We start from the raw sequence: 15363 nt of genomic DNA, 5'->3' as shown, positions 1-15363 counted from the left end.
TGGGAACCAAGCTCGCCTGGGCCAGTCTGGGGCGATGAGTACGACCCGACGGCCCTCCATTCTGATCTTGCGCAGGACTCTGGGCAAGAGAGCTAGAGGGGGAAACGCGTAGGCCAGACGGAACTGGGACCAATCCTGAACCAGCACGTCCGCCGCCAAGGCCTGAGGATCGTGGGAGCGAGCCACGTAAACCGGGACCTTGTTGTCGTGCCGGGATGCCATTAGATCCACTTCCGGAGTGCCCCACTTGCGACAGATTGACCGGAACACTGCCGGATGCAGGGCCCACTCGCCGCTGTCCACGGTTTGACGGCTAGATAATCTGCCTCCCAGTTTTCTACGCCTGGGATGTGGACTGCGGATATGGTGGACTTGGAGTCCTCAGTCCACTGAAGGATACGTTGAACTTCCAACATTGCCAGGCGGCTGCGAGTCCCGCCCTGGTGATTGATGTAGGCAACTGCTGTCGCGTTGTCTGACTGGACTCGAATGTGCTTGCCCGCCAACAGGTGGCGAAAAGCTACGAGAGCTAGGAGCACAGCTCTGATTTCCAGCACATTGATCGAGAGGGCTGATTCGGACGGAGTCCAAGTGCCCTGTGCTCGGTGGTGGAGAAACACTGCTCCCCAGCCGGATAGACTGGCATCCGTGGTGAGAATCATCCAGGACGGGGCCAGAAAGTAGCGTCCCTGGGACAGAGAGGGGCCGAAGCCACCACTAAAGAGAGCTCCTGGACTGTGGCGACAGAGCCACCAGCCTGTGCAAGGAAGAGGTCCGCTTGTCCTAACAGCGGAGAATGTCCAGCTGCAGGGGACGCAGATGGAACTGGCAAAGGGAACCGCTTCCATTGACGCCACCATCTGACCCAGCACCTGCATGAGGTGCCTGATGGAATGACGGCGGAGCCTCAGCAGAGAGCGAACCGCCAGATGAAGGGACTGCTGTTTGACTAAGGGCAGCTTCACAAGTGCCAGCAGAGTCTTGAATTGCATCCCTAGGTACGTAAGTTCCTGGGTCGAGGTCAGAGTGGACTTGCAAGCGTGGTGAGAGTGAGCGAGACACTCCGCTGACAGTCTGCACTGGATGAAGCCTTGCTAGAAGGTCGTCCAGGTAAGGAATCACTGCCGACCCCTGGAGGCGCAGAACCGCAGCCACTGCTGCCATGACCTTGGTGAATACACGAGGGGCCGTGGCTAACCCGAAGGGGAGAGCCACGAATTGGAAATGTTCCTCTCCGATTACAAAACGTAGCCAACGCTGGTGTGAAACTGCGATTGGCACATGCGGCTAGACATCTCTGATGTCGATGGATGCTAAGAAATCTCCTTGGGTCATTGACTGATCGCAGAGATTCCATGCAAAAACGCCGCACCTGAACAGGCTTGTTGAGAAGCTTGAGATCCAGGTCGGAAGGCACCGTCCTTTTCGGGGACTAGGAAGAGATTTGAGTAGAAATCTCAGAACCATTCCCAGTCGGGAACTGGTACAATTACTCCACTGGCCTGCAAGAATGCCTTGGAGCAGGGGGGAGTTGACAGAAAAAAATCTGTTTGGCGGGCTGGATAGAATTCTATTCTGTAGCCGTGGGAGATGGTAACCCACACCCACTGATCGAAGACGTGTTGAAACCACACGTCGCCCAAGTGGGCGAGCCTGCCACCGACCAAGGACGTTGCTGGCGCGGCCAGATAATCAAGAGGAGGCTGCCTTGGTGGCAGCAGCTCCTGCGGACTTCTGAGGACGCGGCTTCATGCGCCAGTTGGTTTACGGACCTTGGCTGAGTTAGTGGACGAGGCCGAGGGCTTAGAGGACGACCAGTTAGAGGAACGAAAGGAACGAAACCTCGACTGGTTCCTGCCCTGGACAGGTTTCCTGGTTTTGGTTTGTGGCATGGAAGTACTCTTCCTGCCAAAAGCTTCCTTAAATAATTTCATCCAGTTGATCACCGAATAGACTGGTCCCAGCAAAAGGGAGCCCAGCAAGGAACTTCTTAAGAAGCATCTGCCTTCCACTCTCGAAGCCACAGGAGCCTGCGGATAGCGAGGGAAGTAGCCGAGGCCACCGCAGTGCGGTGACAGTCTCCAGCATGGCAGACATGGCATAGGATGAAAAGACTGGAGCCTGGAAGTTAAGGAAACCATTTCGGGCATAAAGTCCCTGGTGAGGGAATGCATCTCCTCCAGAGAAGCAGAGATGGCTTTGAGAGCCCGCACTGCTGCAAAAGATGGGGAGAACGAGGCCCCTGCCGCCTCATATATAGATTTGGCCAGAAGGTCAACCTGGCGGACAGAGGGATCCTTAGAGAGGTGCCGTCAGCCACTGATACAACTGTCGTGGCTGAAAGTCTAGACACCGGAGGGTCCACCCTTGGTGAATGACCCCACTCCTTGACCACCTCTGGTGGAAGGGAGAAACAGTCATCAGAACCACGCTTTGGGAAGCGTCTGTCAGGACAGGCTCTGGGCTTGGTCACAGTGGCCTGAAAAACTGGAGTGGTTAAGGAACACACTCCTTGTTCTCTTAAGGTATACTGAAGAGGGGGATGCTCCCCTGATACAGGCGGATTGAGGTCCAGTACAAATATAATGGACGCAATCAAATCATTAGCATCTGCGTCACCATCGGACAAATCAATACATGAAGTAGCGTCCGAGCCCCTAGTAAAGGCATCCTCCTCGTCCTGCGAGTCCGCTCGTAAAATCAGAGCTGCGGGACGAGGAAGGAAAGGGGACCCTGCGTCTCCATTTTAGGAGGACGGGGACTGAGACCAGATGAACAATCCTCTGTGAGCTTTGCTGAGCGAGCCGTAGCAGCAGAAGCGCCCTGAGAAGGGGGCTGATGCATGCTCAGCAGAGTCCGGGACAGCTGTCCCCTGGAGAGAGGGATTCTACCCAAACCGGGGGTTCAGCCACCGGAGCCGGAGCAGCTGGAGGGACCACTGATGAGCTTCCAGGCTGAGGGACCACTATGTTAGAGCAAGCATCACAATGTGGTTATGTGCTCGGTACAGGCAGTACGAGTCTACATGCAGTGCATATTAAGAACAGCCTTGCAGCCTTGCTCTGATGTGAGACATGCTGCAGAAGTGGGGGCTCTGTCCAGAATGACCCCCAGCAGAGTATATAAACAGTGTATATAAGCAGCTGCACAACCGGAGGTTGTGGCTTGCCAGACCGTTTAACATAGAGACATCTCTGTGCCCTCCAGATCCCCCAGCCCAGGCCCCCATTTGTCACAATGTGGATATGCAGACATTGAGAACGCTGATAAAATGGCGCCGGAGCGAGGAGAGGGGGCGGGGCCTACTCTGAGAGCGAGATCCGGAGGGCAAATGAGGCATACAGGGGAGGGAATCTTTCCTCAGTGAGGAGTGTCCGTTCCCTGTGCTGAACAGCCGCTGGGCGGAGCTGCACTGTCCCTCTGCATGACTGACATGCAGGGGCAGTGAAACCGAAAGTAGGCCGCAACTGAAGCCGGGGCCTAGATTTTTCCATGCGGCCAGCGTGCAGGCACCATCGGCGCGGTTCTCCAGAGAAAACTGGAGAACCGGCCGGAAATGTTAACACAGTCATATAACACACTCCCCCCAAGTACAAGGGACCCCTGGAAAGACCACTTTTTGTGGTAATAACGTCTCAGTACTTAGCTTGTGAGACGCAGGTGCCAGGTCCCTGGGGGGGGTTAAACGCTCCGTCCGGCAGGATCCTGAAAGGGCTGCGGATGGAGACCGGTCTCCTGCAAAGCAGTGAGAACCGTGATGGCTCCCACTTCAAGCCAGAGCCTCAGGGGATGGTGAAGGAGCGCGGCATATGAAGGCTCCAGCCTTGTAAAATCAACCTTAACAACACCGCCGACACAGTGGGGTGAGAAGGGACATGCCGGGAGTCCAGATTGGTCCCGCTTTTCTTCCAAATCTTTGAAATCAAAAATCAAAATTCAGAGGATGCATGAGTGTGTGTGACCTCCTGAACACAAAGCATTGAACTGGGTGGATTTGTCATCCGGGGGGTGTATATGCTCGGAGGGAGGAGCTACACTTTTAGTGTAGTACTTTGTGTGTCCTCCGGAGGCAGAAGCTATACACCCATGGTCTGGGTCTCCCATAAGGAACGATGAAGAAAAAAAAAAATATACTGTATTTTACATGTCTTCTATAACCAGAGAATCCTTTATATTTTTCTGCTCCATGTAATATGAAATCTTTTGTATAGGTTACCGTATTTTTCGGACTATAAGACGCACTTTTTTCCCCCCAAACGTTGGGGGAAAGCGGGGGGGGGGGGGGTGCGTCTTATAGTCTGAATTAGGGCTGCGGGGAATGGGGGTGCTGCGGTGGAGCGGGTCACTGCACTGAAGCCGGCGCTGACAGGTGGGAGGTATGATAGGCGAAGGATAAACAGCCGACCTGCGTGATCACCCCTGGCAACTACAGCCTGGAGTGATCATGTGCCGCTGTATTCACTGCCCCCCCCGCATCATCATCAGCGCGGGGTGCAGTGAATCAGTATACTCACCAGCCACAATCCCTGCAGCACTGCGATGTCCTCCTGTCTGTGTCGGCGGCGGCTGCTGTGTGGAGACTAGCGGTGCGCACAAAAATGACATCGCTGTGCGCACGTGTCCACACGCAGCCGCTGCCAGCACAGACAGGAGGACGAGCGATGCTGCAGGGGAACGGGTACGGCTCCACTCAACGGCGCTGCTGCTGACACAGGCGGGAGGACGAGTGATGTTGCAGGGAGTGAGGTAAGGTGAGTATGAATGTTTTTTTTTTTTTATGTGCCACAGGATGCGGGCCGTATACCAGGATGGGGGGTGTATAGCAGGATCGCGGTATATTATAAGCAGGACGGGGGTATATTTTGAGCAGGATGAGGGTATATTATGAGCAGGATGGGGCCATATGCCAGTATATAGCAGGATGCGGCCATATGCCAGGATGACTGTATATAGCAGGATGTGGGCTATACCAGGATGAGGGACATATACTGTATATACAAGGCAGGAGGATCATTACCAGGATGGGGTACCTTCGAAGAGAATTTGGGGACATTACCCCATAGCAGTGTCAGCAGCAGATCCTTGCCCCATAACTGTGTCATGACCACATTTTTTGCTTAAAATTGTATTTTCCTACTTTCCTCCTCTAAAACCAGGGTGCGTGTTATAGTCCGAAAAATACGGTACCACACTTATTTATGGGTTTATTTTTGAACATATTAAAATAAAAAAAAAACAAACATGCACTATATCTCCTTTTGTGCCCTGTGCGATGAGCGCAGCGTCCGGACTGTTGTCAGCTTATGACTAGTAATGAGTCGGCAGCAGAGCGGTGTCACTATACCTGGAGAGACAAGTGACATCACCTGCGGGTGGTGCTAATCTCTTGGACCGCCCGGGATAGTGGCACTGCTCTGTTGCCGGCTTACTATTTGTAAGCACACAACAGACCGGATGTTACGCTCATTGCAGGGCACAGAGGTGGATACTACATAAGGAAGACCGCTAAGATAATTAAGAACCAGTTTCAGCAAAGAACAAGGAGTCCTTGAAGTGATTATGTGGCTCCCACAGTGCCCTGATCTAATCTGTTTGAGATTACATGGAAACAGAAGTAGTGGTGTAAAGGTCCAGTCACACTAAGCAACTTACCAGCGATCCCAACAACGATAGGGATCGCTGGTAAGTTGCTAGGAGGTTGCTGGTGAGCTGTCACACTGCGACGCTCCAGCGATCCCACCAGCAACCTGACCTGGCAGGGATCGCTGGAGCGTGGCTACACGAGTTGCTGGTGAGCTCACCAGCAACCAGTGACCAGCCCCCAGTCTCCTAGTTACAGCACACATCAGGTTAATTAACCCGATGTGTGCTGCAGCTAAATGTGCACAGAGCAGGGAGCAGCGCACACTGAGCGCTGGCTCCTTGCTCTCCTAGTTACAGCACACATCGGGTTAATTGCCTGATGTGTGCTGCAGCTATCTGTGCACAGAGCAGGAGCCGGCAGCACAGGCAGTGAGAGCGGGGGAGGCTGGTATCAAAGGTAAATATCGGGTAACCAAGGACAGGGCTTCTTGGTTACCCGATGTTTACATTAGTTACCAGCCTCAGCAGAAGCCGGCTCCTGCTCACTGCACATTTAGTTGTTGCTGTCTCGCTGTCACACACAGCGATCTGTGCTTCACAGCGGGACAGCAACAACTAAAAAATGGCCCAGGACATTCAGCAACAACCAACGACCTCACAGCAGGGGCCAGGTTGTTGCTGGATGTCACACACAGCAACATCGCTAGCAACGTCACAAAAGTTGTTCGTTACCAGCGATGTTGCTAGCGATGTTGCTTAGTGTGACGGGGCCTTAAAACTATATACCCAGAAGATCTTTTAATTATCCAAGATGTTTGGAACAACCTCCCTTCCCATTTTTTTTTTTTTTTTATCAAATAGTGTCTCCAAGAGTATCTAGAAGATTTGATGCATTCATATTATTTTGAAAGTGTGACGCCCCTGCGGTAACCAGGTGTCACATAAATAAGGTAAGAGCCCAAGTCCAACATAAGGCTCTTTGCCCACGTGTGCGTATTACATGCAGTTATGCTGCGATCTGCACCGCAGCGTAACTGCATGCATCCTGCGTCCCCAGCACAATCTATGAAGATTGTGCATTATCCATGCCCACATGGCGTATTAGAATGCACCGCTTTGGGTGCTGCCGAAGCGCAGCGTTCTAAGAAGTGACAGGTCACTTCTTTCATGCGCTTTGCATGCAGCCCCTGCTCTGTCTATGGGAGGGGCTGCATCCAGAGTGCATGAAATCGGGTTTCAGTACGGACTGTTTCTGCAGCGATTTGAAGAGCACATGTGCTGTTCAAATCGCTGCAGAAATTTCTGCAGGGACAGAACGAAACGTGGGCACATAGCCCAACTGTGCTAGCCACTACACACACACACACACACACACACACACACACACACACACACACACACACACACATTTACACTCGCTGTACCCGGTTGGGAGCCTCATTTAGCCAGATGACAGTGTTGGGAACTGTAGATAACAGGGAGCAAACTGGGAGGAAGAGACCAAACCTGGGGGAGGAGATAGTGACCTGGGGAGTGTTAGGAGTAGAAGTGAAAGAGGAAGGGTGCCAAGACAGACCAGAGACTCTTGAGACACACAGAAAGAAGGAAAGACACTGCAAATACTAGAGTTGTAAGAACTGCCACTCAGAGGAGGAAAGTAGCTGTGGAGTGAGAGCGCAAACCCCAAGGACAGAGGGACCCTGTGGGGTTGACATCCAAAGCTCACAGTACTTTGCACACACGGGGTGCAGATCCCTAGAACAGACACCGACTTCAAGCCTTCTGTTAACTCTGCCAGGCGGGTGGGTTTCCAGGCATCAAAAGCAAAGTGGGGACTGGGACACATTCCCTTAAATAGTCTAAGCCGCCTGTGGCAGGACCCAGATACCAGGAGGACCTCCAAGTGCTCCACGCCATCGCCAGGGAGGACCCACATACACAGGACAAGGGCGCACCTGGAACCCAGTACGTCTCAGGGTGTCGAACCAGTGAGTAAACACCATCAAACTGCTCTCCTTGTCTGGACTGCTTCAGTGCCGCGTGCCTCCATGTTAACCCTTCACCTACCCATGTTGAAAAGCCCTGCTCGCGGAGGGCTCCACCATCCACGCTGCCCCCATCTATCATCCCCAGTGGGAACTTTCAGCAGTGGCCCTATCATGCCTGGCCGCAAACCGCAAATAGCGTAGTCAGACTTATTTTATTTTTCATTTAAAAACTGTCTGATGGTGTCCGGGACCCCTCGAGCCAAGGACTGCCCAGATCCGAGCAATTCGGCTGTTCCAAGGCGCAACAAAGAAGGGAATTTTGTTTACTTACCGTAAATTCCTTTTCTTCTAGCTCCAATTGGGAGACCCAGACAATTGGGTGTATAGCTTCTGCCTCCGGAGGCCACACAAAGTATTACACTTTAAAAAGTGTAACCCCTCCCCTCTGCCTATACACCCTCCCGTGCATCACGGGTTCCTCAGTTTTAGTGCAAAAGCAAGAAGGAGGAAAGCTAATAAAATGGTTTAAAGTAACTTCAATCCGAATAAATTTCGGAGAACTGAAACCATTCAAAATGAACAACATGTGTACACGAAAAAACAACAGCCCGAAGGGAACAGGGCGGGTGCTGGGTCTCCCAATTGGAGCTAGAAGAAAAGGAATTTACGGTAAGTAAACAAAATTCCCTTCTTCTTTGTCGCTCCATTGGGAGACCCAGACAATTGGGACGTCCAAAAGCTGTCCCTGGGTGGGTAAAATAATACCTCGTAATAGAGCCGTAAAACGGCCCTTTCCTACAGGTGGGCAACCGCCGCCTGCAGGACTCGCCTACCTAGGCTGGCCTCCGCCGAAGCATAGGTATGCACCTGATAGTGTTTGGTGAAAGTCTGCAGGCTCGACCAGGTAGCCGCCTGGCACACCTGCTGAGCCGTAGCCTGGTGCCGCAAAGCCCAGGACGCACCCACGGCTCTGGTAGAATGGGCCTTCAGCCCTGAGGGAACCGGAAGTCCAGAAGAACGATAGGCTTCGAGAATTGGTTCCTTGATCCACCGAGCCAGGGTGGATTTGGAAGCCTGTGACCCCTTACGCTGACCAGCGACAAGGACAAAAAGAGTGCCTCCGAGCGGCGCAGGGGCGCCGTACGGGAAATGTAGATTCTGAGCGCTCTCACCAGATCTAACAAATGCAAATCCCTTTCACATTGATGAACTGGATGAGGACAAAAAGAGGGTAAGGAGATATCCTGATTGAGATGAAAGGTGGATACCACCTTAGGAAGAAATTCCGGAACCGGGCGCAGCACCACCTTGTCCTGGTGAAACACCAGGAAAGGAGCCTTGCATGACAGCGCTGCTAGCTCAGACACTCTCCGAAGTGATGTGACTGCTACTAGGAAGACCACCTTCTGCGAAAGGCGAGAAAGAGAAATATCCTTCAACGGCTCGAAAGGTGGCTTCTGAAGGGCCATCAGAACCTTGTTCAGATCCCAGGGTTCTAACGGCCGCCTGTAAGGAGGGACTATGTGACAAACCCCCTGCAGGAACGTGCGTACCTGAGAAAGCCTGGCAAGACGCTTCTGAAAGAACACAGAGAGCGCTGAGACTTGTCCCTTAAGGGAGCCGAGCGACAAACCTTTTTCCAATCCTGATTGAAGAAAGGAAAGAAAAGTGGGCAAGGCAAATGGCCAGGGAGAAAACCCCTGATCAGAGCACCAAGATAAGAATATCTTCCACATCCTGTGGTAGATCTTGGCAGACGTTGGTTTCCTGGCCTGTCTCATAGTGGCAATGACCTCTTGAGATAACCCTGAAGACGCTAGGATCCAGGACTCAATGGCCACACAGTCAGGTTGAGGGCCGCAGAATTCAGATGGAAAAATGGCCCTTGAGACAGCAAGTCTGGTCGGTCTGGTAGTGCCCACGGTTGGCCCACCGTGAGATGCCACTGATCCGGGTACCACAACCTCCTCGGCCAGTCTGGAGCGACGAGAATGGCGCGGCGGCAGTCTGACCTGATCTTGCGTAACACTCTGGGCAACAGTGCCAGAGGTGGAAACACATAAGGGAGTTGAAACTGCGACCAATCCTGAACTAAGGCGTCTGCCGCCAGAGCTCTGTGATCGTGAGATCGTGCCATGAATGCCGGGACCTTGTTGTTGTGCCGAGACGCCATTAGGTCGACGTCCGGCATCCCCCAGCGGCAACAGATCTCCTGAAACACGTCCGGGTGAAGGGACCATTCCCCTGCGTCCATGCCCTGGCGACTGAGAAAGTCTGCTTCCCAGTTTTCTACGCCCGGGATGTGAACTGCGGATATGGTGGAGGCCATGGCTTCCACCCACATCAAAATCCGCCGGACTTCCTGGAAGGCTTGCCGACTGCGTGTTCCGCCTTGGTGGTTGATGTAAGCCACCGCTGTGGAGTTGTCCGACTGAATTCAGATCTACTTGCCTTCCAGCCACTGCTGGAACGCTTTTAGGGCAAGATACACTGCCCTGATCTCCAGAACATTGATCTGAAGGGAGGACTCTTGCTGAGTCCACGTACCCTGAGCCCTGTGGTGGAGAAAGACTGCTCCCCACCCTGACAGACTCGCGTCCGTCGTGACCACCGCCCAGGATGGGGGTAGGAAGGATTTCCCCTTCGACAATGAAGTGGGAAGAAGCCACCACCGAAGGGAAGCTTTGGCTGCCTGAGAGAGGGACACGTTCCTGTTGAGGGACGTCGACTTCCTGTCCCATTTGCGTAGGATGTCCCATTGAAGAGGACGCAGGTGAAACTGCGCGAAAGGGACTGCCTCCATTGCTGCGACCATCTTCCCTAGGAAGTGCATGAGGCGCCTCAAGGGGTGTGACTGACCTTGAAGGAGAGATTGCAACCCTGTCTGCAGTGACCGCTGTTTGTTCAGCGGAAGCATCACCATCGCTGAGAGGGTATGAAACTCCATGCCAAGATATGTCAGCGATTGGGCCGGTGTCAGATTTGACTTTGGAAAATTGATGATCCACCCGAAACTCTGGAGAGTCTCCAGAGTAGCGTTGAGGCTGTGTTGGCATGCCTCTTGAGAGGGTGCCTTGACAAGCAGATCGTCTAAGTAAGGGATCACCGAGTGTCCTTGAGAGTGGCGGACCGCTACTACTGTAGCCATGACCTTGGTGAAAACCCGTGGGGCTGTCGCCAGGCCGAAAGGCAGTGCCACGAACTGAAGGTGTTCGTCTCCTATGGCGAAGCGCAGGAAGCGCTGATGCTCTGGAGCAATCGGTACGTGGAGATAAGCATCTTTGATATCGATCGATGCAAGGAAATCTCCTTGGGACATTGAGGCGATGACGGAGCGGAGGGATTCCATCCCGAACCGCCTGGTCTTTACGTGTTTGTTGAGCAGTTTTAGGTCCAGGACAGGACGGAAAGACCCGTCCTTCTTTGGAACCACAAACAAGTTGGAGTAAAAACCGTGACCCTGTTGCTGAAGAGGAACCGGGACCACCACTCCTTCTGCCTTCAGAGTGCCTACCGCCTGCAGAAGAGCATCGCCTCGCTCGGGAGGCGGAGATGTTCTGAAGAATCGAGTCGGAGGACGAGAGCTGAACTCTATCCTGTAACCGTGAGACAGAATGTCTCTCACCCAACGGTCTTTTACCTGTGGCAGCCAGGTGTCGCCAAAGCGGGAGAGCCTGCCACCGACCGAGGATGCGGTGTGAGGAGGCCGAAAGTCATGAGGAAGCCGCCTTGGTAGCGGTACCTCCGGCGGTCTTTTTAGGACGTGACTTAGACCGCCATGAATCGGAGTTCCTCTGATCCTTCTGAGGCCTTTTGGACGAGGAGAATTGGGACCTGCCCGCGCCCCGAAAGGACCGAAACCTCGACTGACCCCTCCTCTGTTGGGGTATGTTTGGTTTGGCCTGGGGTAAGGATGTATCCTTTCCCTTGGATTGTTTGATGATTTCATCCAATCGCTCACCAAACAAGCGGTCGCTTGAAAATGGCAAACTGGTTAAGCACTTTTTGGAAGCCGAATCTGCCTTCCATTCCCGTAGCCACAAGGCCCTGCGTATTGCCACCGAATTGGCGGATGCAACCGCCGTACGGCTCGCAGAGTCCAGGACAGCATTAATAGCGTAGGACGCAAATGCCGACGTCTGAGAGGTTAAGGACGCCACTTGCGGCGCAGACGTACGTGTGACTGCGTCAATTTGCGCTTGACCCGCTGAGATAGCTTGGAGTGCCCATACGGCTGCGAATGCTGGAGCAAAAGACGCGCCGATAGCTTCATAGATGGATTTCAACCAGAGCTCCATCTGTCTGTCAGTGGCATCTTTGAGTGAAGCCCCATCTTCCACTGCAACTATGGATCTAGCCGCCAGTCTAGAGATTGGAGGATCCACCTTGGGACACTGAGCCCAGCCCTTGACCACGTCAGGGGGGAAGGGATAACGTGTATCCTTAAGGCGCTTGGAAAAACGCTTATCTGGACAAGCTCGGTGTTTCTGGACTGCCTCTCTGAAGTCAGAGTGGTCCAGAAACATACTCGTTGTACGCTTGGGGAACCTGAAACGGAATTTCTCCTGCTGAGAAGCTGACTCCTCCACTGGAGGAGCTGAGGGAGAAATATCCAACATTTGATTGATGGACGCGATAAGATCATTCACTATGGCGTCCCCATCAGGAGTATCTAGGTTGAGAGCGGCCTCAGGATCAGAATCCTGATCAGCTACCTCCGCTTCATCATACAGAGAGTCCTCCCGCTGAGACCCTGAACAATGTGATGATGTCGAGGGAATTTCCCAGCGAGCTCGCTTAGGCGGTCTGGGGCTGCGGTCCGTGTCAGAGACCTCACTCTGGGATCTATGAGACACCCCGGGAGCACATTGTTGTTCCAACTGAGGGGGACCAGGGTGCAATGATTCAACAGTGCCCATGGTCTGAGATACCGGTCTGGACTGCAAGGCTTCTAGTATCCTAGCTATAGTCTCAGAAAGTCTATCAGTAAAAACTGCAAACTCCGTCCCCGTCACCTGGACAGTGTTAACAGGTGGTTCCCCCTGGGCCACCCTTAGCAGAGGCTCCGGCTGAGAAAGTGCCACAGGGGCCGAGCATTGCACACAATGAGGGTCGGTGGCACCTGCCGGTAGTATAGCCGTACATGCGGCGCAGGCAGCATAGTAAGCCTGTGCTTTGGCACCCTTGCTTTTTGCGGACGACATGCTGTTGTCTCCTCTGAGCAATCCAGGAGGGTATATAGCCAAAAATCAACCGTGCGACCATACAGTGTAAAGTATAGCCTATAAGCATATAAATCTATATGTACACTACTGCACTAGTGGGGCCAGCACCTCAGGTGCTGCTTACCGCCCGCTCAAAGCGGTTGTGTGATCACCAGAATCCCTGCCTGGGTCTCCCAGAGCTTGTCTCCCCTCTCCAGCGTCAGAAGAGCTGACAGGAATGGCTGCCGGCGTCCTGTGGAGAGGAGGGGGCCGTGGGCGTGCCCTAGAAAGTGCGGGAATCTGGCGTCCCACTGTGCTCAGTGAGGGGGGTGGAGTATGCAAAGCATGTTCCAGCCCTCAGCGCTGACGTCCTGTGCAGCGTCCCGCCCTTCCCCTGACTGGCAGGCCTGGGGGCGGGAAAAAAGTGAGACTAGGCCGCAAAAGCCGGGGACTAAAGTTATAAGCGCGGCCGGCGTATAAGCGCGGTCGGCGCGGTAGTCCCCGGCGCACTAACACTCCCAGCCGCGCTGCAGTGTGAAATGGCAGCGCGCGATCAGCGCGGTAGTCCCCAATAAACTAACACACCCAGCCACGCTGCAGTGTGTGATGGCACAAGCGCGGTCAGCGCTGCGGTCCCCGGCGCACTAACACACCCAGCAATGCTGCAGTGTTTCTGTGCGCGGTCCCCACGGGGACACAGAGTACCTCAAAGTAGCAGGGCCTTGTCCCTGACGATACTCGGCTCCTTGTCCAGCAGAGTCCCCAGGGGCTGCGGATGGAGCACGGTCTCAGTGCCTGGAGACCGATTAGGATCCCACTTCACCCAGAGCCCTAAAGGGATGGGGAAGGAAAACAGCATGTGGGCTCCAGCCTCCGTACCCGCAATGGATACCTCAACCTTAACAACACCGCCGACAAGAGTGGGGTGAGAAGGGAGCATGCCGGGGGCCCTGTTATGGGCCCTCTTTTCTTCCATCCGACATAGTCAGCAGCTGCTGCTGACTAAGATGTGGAGCTATGCGTGCATGTCAGCCTCCTTCGCACAAAGCATGTAAACTAACTGAGGAACCCGTGATGCACGGGGGGTGTATAGGCAGAGGGGAGGGGCTTTACACTTAAGTGTAATACTTTGTGTGGCCTCCGGAGGCAGAAGCTATACACCCAATTGTCTGGGTCTCCCAATGGAGCGACAAAGAAAGTAAAATGGCCGGTCACACCAAGTACTGATCAATTTCACATTTTCTGTTTATTCACTGGGCAGTTTGTTAAAGCAACACTCCCAGATTTTGGTGGTTTTTCAGCGCTGGGGTGGCGCTTCAAAGTAAAGCCTGTCATATACTCACCTTCCATGTACATGTGAAAACAAAAAAAAACAAAAAAAACCAGAAGAGCGCTTCTGTGTGTATCTGGATGTACGAGAGCGCGGTCTACAGGCGAGTACCACTCACCTATGATGGTTGTGCTGGCAGACAACACAGGAAGAGGCAATATGAAAGAATCGCCAAAACGCTCCAGTGAGGAGCACCAGATCGCTATTCTGGAAATCACAGTCGCCGCTAGCCGACCAAGAATTGGTGTTCCCAGAGTCGCCCTGCTCGTTGTTAGTCGTTCCACGAAACACTGCACCCCTCCGGGCTGGAATCTCCCTCCCATCTGGTATATTGAACTGCACATGTATCCCCAGAGGGAAGAAGAGATCCAGTAAAATTCCAAAAATTAGTGGTGTCTGGAGCGCTGCAGGACCTTACTCCACACAGGTGTAGGGCAACGCTAAATACAACGCATTTCTGGGACTGTCCACCCCTTTCCTCAGGTGCCAATACACATTAGCAGACCACACAGTATATATAGAAAAGTTGCAATCATCTGCTTTTTTTTTTTTTTAATAATAACAGTACAGACCAAAAGTTTGGACACACCTCATTCAAAGAGTTTTCTTTATTTTCATGACTCTGAAAATTGTAGATTCACATTGAAGGCATCAAAACTATGAATTAACACATGTGGCATGAAATACTTAGTGTGAAACAACTGAAAATATGTCTTATATTCTAGGTTCTTCAAAGTAGCAACCTTTTGCTTTGATTACTGCTTTGCACACACTTCGCATTCTCTTTGCTCTTCTCCCAAGCACAGAGCAAAGCCACACCGCAGCACAGCGCCACTGCTCACAGTGAGCATCTGGGCCCCCCTCTGCACCGCCCGCAGCATCGTAGTACTCCAGCAGCCCCCTTGCCCCCCTCCCCCCTAAGACAGCACCGGATTACAAAACAGACCCCATATTTTTTTATTTATTTTTTTAGCTTTTTTTCTCTAATTTTGGGGTGCGTCTTATAATCCAGTGCGTCTTATAAAATGAAAAATATGGTACATTTTATCTTACATTTGTTACATACATTTTGAAACTCATGCGCGGGGTGATACTCTCAATGCCACATGGGCACGAGAATGCGTGGCTCCACCCTGTGTTGTCAAAATTAGCAGGGTAGTCACGTGGGAATTTCGACAAAAACAAACGAAAACCGAGGCAACTAACAAAAACCAAAGTCAATGAAACCCGACGTACCACTGTATATAGTGCGCTGTCA

The 15363-nt window shown here is 52.9% G+C and overlaps 1 protein-coding gene across 6 annotated transcripts in view; it reads right to left on the bottom strand.

Moving 5' to 3' along the window:
* The window catches only part of KIF23 (kinesin family member 23), a 127152-nt gene that overhangs the window by 74182 nt on the left and 37607 nt on the right, over positions 1-15363 (bottom strand). The window lies entirely within an intron of this gene.

This window comes from Anomaloglossus baeobatrachus, chromosome 4 (genome assembly GCF_048569485.1).
Source record: "Anomaloglossus baeobatrachus isolate aAnoBae1 chromosome 4, aAnoBae1.hap1, whole genome shotgun sequence".
Taxonomy (NCBI): domain Eukaryota; kingdom Metazoa; phylum Chordata; class Amphibia; order Anura; family Aromobatidae; genus Anomaloglossus; species Anomaloglossus baeobatrachus.
Note: the sequence above shows the minus strand (reverse complement) of the source record. Positions and strands in the feature narration are given on the sequence as shown.